Here is a 5,853-nt window from a genome sequence, read left to right as displayed (position 1 = left end):
TATGTGAGAGAGAGAGAGAGAGAGAGAGAGAGAGAGAGAGAGAGAGAGACCTAATAAACTAACGACTATACTTATATATATGTGTGAGTGTGTGTGGACTATTCTTGAGTTGAGTTGTCACAGAGAGCTTGATGAGACTGCATAGGGATACCAGATAGACATCTATCTTAGATTCTTTTGGCCCTCATCGTATGGTCGTCAGTCCTGATTGGGGGGTAGAAAGATCATGGGAGAGACTTACTTCATTGGGAAAGCATACCTCGAGATCGAGGTGTGCTGGCCCCACATGTACATAGAGTCCTTTGAGAGAGTGTATCGTTCTTTCTAACAGCCACATGCCCTCATCCCATTCTACCCATGACATCTACTCATCAACTCTAGAAGAGGAACATATTCTGGTGCTATCAAGTGGCCCCAAGATGGTAGGTGGACATTGATTCTATGTATTCAATCATAGGAGATGATGCCATATGATAGTACAGGGTTCACATAGTATGTGGTGGGTCCTGTTTTCTGTAGACACAAAGGACTTTATTTCTCTTCCATGTTTTATGACTTAAAGTTCATACATGGATTCATGAACTATTTTATAATGTTATAGACCCTTCAAATCTTTTTGAAGGTGCTAATAAAATCTCTCTCTCTCTCTCTCTCTCTCTCTCTCTCTCTCTATATATATATATATATATATATATATATATATGGGTTTTTAGTAGCTGTAAATATTGTTCGCTTTTTAGAAATCCAATGCTTGTTTTATTTGTCATGAATTTGGTTTGAATTTGGTTTGGGATGCTCGGTAACCGTTACTTGATGAAAGGTCATGGCCACCCTTATTGCATCACGCATGTATAAAACATGCAACATTGTGTCAGCATCATGCTCAGCTATGCTAAGTGATGTTGGTGTCCCAAAAGAAGTTCACAAGTCCAAGGAGAGAAAACATAGCATGTGTTGAGATTCCTAGAAGGTGGTTGGTGTTGTTAGGCAAACCCAAGGGGAGGGTTTCATAAGAGTCGGTAGTGAGTTGGGGCTACCTGTGTCAGCATCATGCTCAGCTATGCTAAGTGATGTTGGTGTCCCAAAAGAAGTTCACAAGTCCAAGGAGAGAAAACATAGCATGTGTTGAGATTCCTAGAAGGTGGTTGGTGTTGTTAGGCAAACCCAAGGGGAGGGTTTCATAAGAGTTGGTAGTGAGTTGGGGCTACCTGTTTTTATGGAGCACCCCAAGGGATGAAGTTCATCCAAGGGGTGGAGCCAAGGGTGCTAGGATTAGTTTCAAGAAGTCGTCGTCACATTTGTGTTTAGGATCAGGGCAAGAAGGGAATAAGACAAAGTGGAACATATGCATAGATCTCTACATTAGATTTAGGGTGGATTCAAAGACCTGAGGCAAGGTTTTTAGTGAAAAGGATACCAAGAAGTGAAGGATGATAGATATGGGAGACCATATGTGGAGACAAGGGATGATGACATGTTGAGATTTATGGTGCCTTATGTACTAGAAGAGGTAGAGTGAGTATGCCTAACATTGAGCCAAATCATCAAAGCTATTATTCCATAAAGAAAAGCAAGCCCATGTTATACTCATCTCATATAAAAGGAGAGTCTTCCCAAGCAATGAATGAATAAATCACATTTGAAGTTTCTTTATGAATATAAGTCTCAATCTTGTAACCTAGTTTACTTAAGTGCATTTTCAATTAGCGCGCACACACACACTCATATAAAGGGGGGTGTTTTCAAAAGCAATCAATCACATTTGAAGTTTTTCTATGAGTACAAGTCTTAATCTTGTAATCTAATTTACGTGAGTGCATTTTTAATTAGGGCACACACTCATAATGAGTTTTCTTCACTTCTATCCACCTCAACTTCTTCATCATCACCTTTATTGTTGAGATATCGAGCTCAACTAGTGTTACAACGGACATTCATAATCCGCTTAGGTGATGACTTTCACACTTATGCCACTAGCATGGTTGGTGAGATTATGGTCGATTTGCCCGCTAGTGGATGACAGGTTGTGTGACAACCACTTTGGAGTACTAGAGTTATGACATAGTTATAGTGTCAGCTTATATAGTCGGGTTCACACTATAGATCGACCACTTTGTATGTTGTAGAAGAGTACATTTCCTTTATGTATGTACTCTTATTTTTTAGTTATATGGTTGGAGAGAAGAGAAGAAGATAGAATAAAATTCAGCCGTCCATCTCTCTTGTGTCTCGCACTCTCGTGTGTGTGTGTGTGTGTTTGCTTGTAAGAAACTCAAGCTCTTTCTCTCCCCACATTCTCTTTATGGTGTCAGAGCTCTGGTTTGTGTGAGAGCTAAGGAGACAAGAACAAGCAAGCAAAGAAGCGGTACACAGGTAAGAGCTTCATCGTCTCTTTTCTTTCTTGGTTTAGGTACAACACTCCTCGGTAGTTGCGGGAGCTATACATCTCTGATTGAGGAGCTGTCTTCACAAGCTTGGAGGTGCCTGTGATTAAAATACTTTGTACTAATGTTTAGCGGACAGAATTGCGTTTCGAGTGCGTCTCGGTGTACGTTCTGTCATTGCAAGGTATTTTCGACAGTTTCAGGAAGTTCTGATTGAGAACTGTCTCTGGTCGAAATCTGGTTATTGCAGTGCAGCAATGCATTTTGAAAGTGTAAATAGTGTTTGCACATATATTGTTGACATTGCGTGTATGTACATGTACTTTGGTCAGATCTGGTGGCCTACAGGTTGTGCTAAAGTACTGCTCTGCAATAGTCACAGAAGATACTGCTGTGTTAGGTTGCATACAGAAATTGTTTATTATAGTTTTTTGATTGTTGAAAAACATGTCTGATAGAATTAATCAGATTGTCAGCAGTGAGAATGTGGACAAGAATAACTTCCATGCTTGGAAGTTTAGAATGCGTGGCAGAACCTGGTGCAAATGTTCTAGACCAACACAAAGGTAAGAAATTTGTATCTAAAATAAGAGCTGCATACTGTGGAAAAGAAAATCATGTCTATTAATGAGTATGCTTTAAAGATCAAGAGCATTGTTGAATCCCTTGGATCGTTCAGTGTATCAATGGAAGATGATGACTTGGTGGTAAGTCTCTATTTGAATGGGCTTGGCAAAGAGTACAAGCCATTCAAGACTTTCATTGCAGTCAGGGATAATATTCTCAACTTTTGAGATTTGGTGACTATGTTGATCATAAAAGAAAAGTCCGTAGGTGAGGACTCTTCTCTTCACAAAGTAAGAACATATCAGAACAGGCCTTCTACTCCAATTCAAGTAAAAGAGGCTGAAGTAGAGGTTGTCGTCGAGGCCAAGGTGGTGGTTGACAAGGAAATAAGAATTCTGGACAACAACAGACCAAGGATTCATATCAGCAATCATACACAAGTAGAAGAGGTCAGTTTAGAGGCAGGGGGGTCAAAGAGGTCCAGGTGGTTCGCAAAGAAATCAGAATGCAAATCGCATAAAGTGCTATTATTGTGGCAAACCAGGGTACATGGCAAATGACTACTATAAAAAGTAGAATGATATTAAAAGTAAAAAGTTGCAGCAAGGTAACTAAGTAAACAAGGAGGTGATGACCGAAGTAGGCGTGGGTTTGTGATGTCGCACATGCTCAATTCCATAACAGGAGATGTGTCAGGATTTCAAGATACATGGTATGTGGATTCTGGCACCTCTAACCACATAACTAGTTATGTTGAGTGGTTTAGAGACATGTAGAAAACAGAAAAACCAGGTTATGTAGAAACAGGTGATGATACTGTGCATCCCATTGTATATGTTGGTAAAGTGCCATTGTTTATACAAGATAGTAAAATGAAGTACTTGTTGGCAGATGTATTTCATGTTTCAAATATTATAAAGAACTTGGTTTTTTTTGGACAAATGGTTGAGCAGGGTCTGCAAGTGAGGTTTAATCCTCACTCAAGGATGTTTTGTGGAAGACTTTAAAAATCAGCCACTTGGTTACAAAGGGTAGCAGAAATGGCAGGATGTTTACTTTGGATGTAAACATGCTTGAAGTAAAGGCAGCCATGTTTGTGCATGGAATAGGTGTCATTGCAGATATTGACATATGGCATAAGCGCATTGGTCATGTGAATGTACAACGACTGAAGTTTATGCAAGCCCAAAACATTGTTGCAGGCTTGTCAAAGTTTAAGGTTGATGGTATGCATAAAGTATGTGAACCATGCCAACTTGGTAAACTGGCTCAACATGCTTTCCCACATGAAAAGCATGTCAGTGCAAGGTCATTAGATGTCATATATTTAGATGTATGGAAACTGGCCAAGACTGTAATAATTGCAGGTTGTAGGTATTATGTTACATTCATTGATGACCACACTAGAAAAGTGTGGGTTTACTTCATGAAGGAGAAATATGAGGTGTTTACTCACTTTCAGAGATTTAAAGCCTTCGTCGAGAAGGAAAAAGGCATGCAAATAACATGCCTGAGATCAGATGGTGGGGGAGAATACTTCTCCAATGAGTTCAGCGATTTTCTGAGGAAGCAGGGAATCAAGTGATAGTTTACATGCAGGTACACTCTGCAATAGAATAGTGTTGCAAAAAGAAAAAATAGGCACATTGCTGAAGTGGCACATGCCTTGATGGCTGAAAGAATATGCGACATTATTTTTGGACAGAAGTAGTAGCAACTGCTGGTATATTATGAACATGACAGCCATTACAACAACGGTTCATTGTATGACACCTGAACATAAGTTTATGGGTATAAGACATATGTGTCTCACTTGAAAGTGTTTAGGTGTATTGCATATGTGCATATTATTGATGAAGTGAGAAAAAAGTTGGATCCAAAGGCAGAGAAATGCATCTTTATTGGTTATGCTATGGAGCAGAAAGGTTATAGATGTTATAATTCTACCACTCTTGAGATGTGAGTAAGCAAAGATGTTGTCTTTGATGAGATGAGTAGTTGGTATGCACGAGCATTGAAGGTAACATAAGATGTAAATGTAAGAAGTGTTGATGCTGCACCACATGTAGAGCAGTAATCATAGGTGCTTAGTAGACCTGGAGAGTCCTCTAGCAGTGGATCCAATGTTAGCCCATGATCAGGCAGGTTGAGGACAGATGTAGATACACATGTAGCACGCAAAGGGAAGAAAAAGGTAGGTCAACCTTTTGTGCTTGATCTGTCAACAGGTCACGTAGTGAGGAGCTTGGCATTCCATCTGTGGTTACTGCGGGTGTAAGGAGAACGAGGACTGTTTTGAGGATACTTGGCAGTGATCCAGGTGTACGCAAGTCTACGAGGGTTAGGTACCCTATTGACTGGTTGAGATATGATGGATATACATCCCATCATTATGCTTATATGGTTAAAGCAGTACATGAATTAGATCCCACTTATTTTGAGTAGGCACTTGGAAATAAGAAATGGGAAGATGTCATGAATGAGGAGATGGCAGCATTGGAGGATGTAAATGCAACATGGGAGTTAATACCTTTGTCTAAGGAAAAGAAGGCAATTGGATGTAAGTAGGTGTATAAAGTCAAGCATAACGCTGATGGTTAAGTGAGCATGTATAAGGCAAGATTGGTGGCCAAAGGCTATGCGCAGACTTATGGCATTGACTATCAAGATATATTCAACCCGATTGCAAGAATGGTAACCATGAGAGCTATCATTGCTATGGCTGCAGTAAAGAGTTAGTCTTACATCAGATGGATGTAAAGAATTTCTTCTTGCATGGTGATTTGCAAGAAGTTTACATGATGCAGCCACCAGGTTATGAGAGTGATGCACACCCAGATTTTGTGTGTAGGTTATGCAAAGCCTTGTTTGGCTTGAAGCAGGCACCCAGAGCATGGTCAAA

This window comes from Cibotium barometz, chromosome 51 (genome assembly GCF_041138505.1).
Source record: "Cibotium barometz isolate CiBa-2024 chromosome 51, ASM4113850v1, whole genome shotgun sequence".
Taxonomy (NCBI): Eukaryota; Viridiplantae; Streptophyta; class Polypodiopsida; order Cyatheales; family Cibotiaceae; genus Cibotium; species Cibotium barometz.
Note: the sequence above shows the minus strand (reverse complement) of the source record.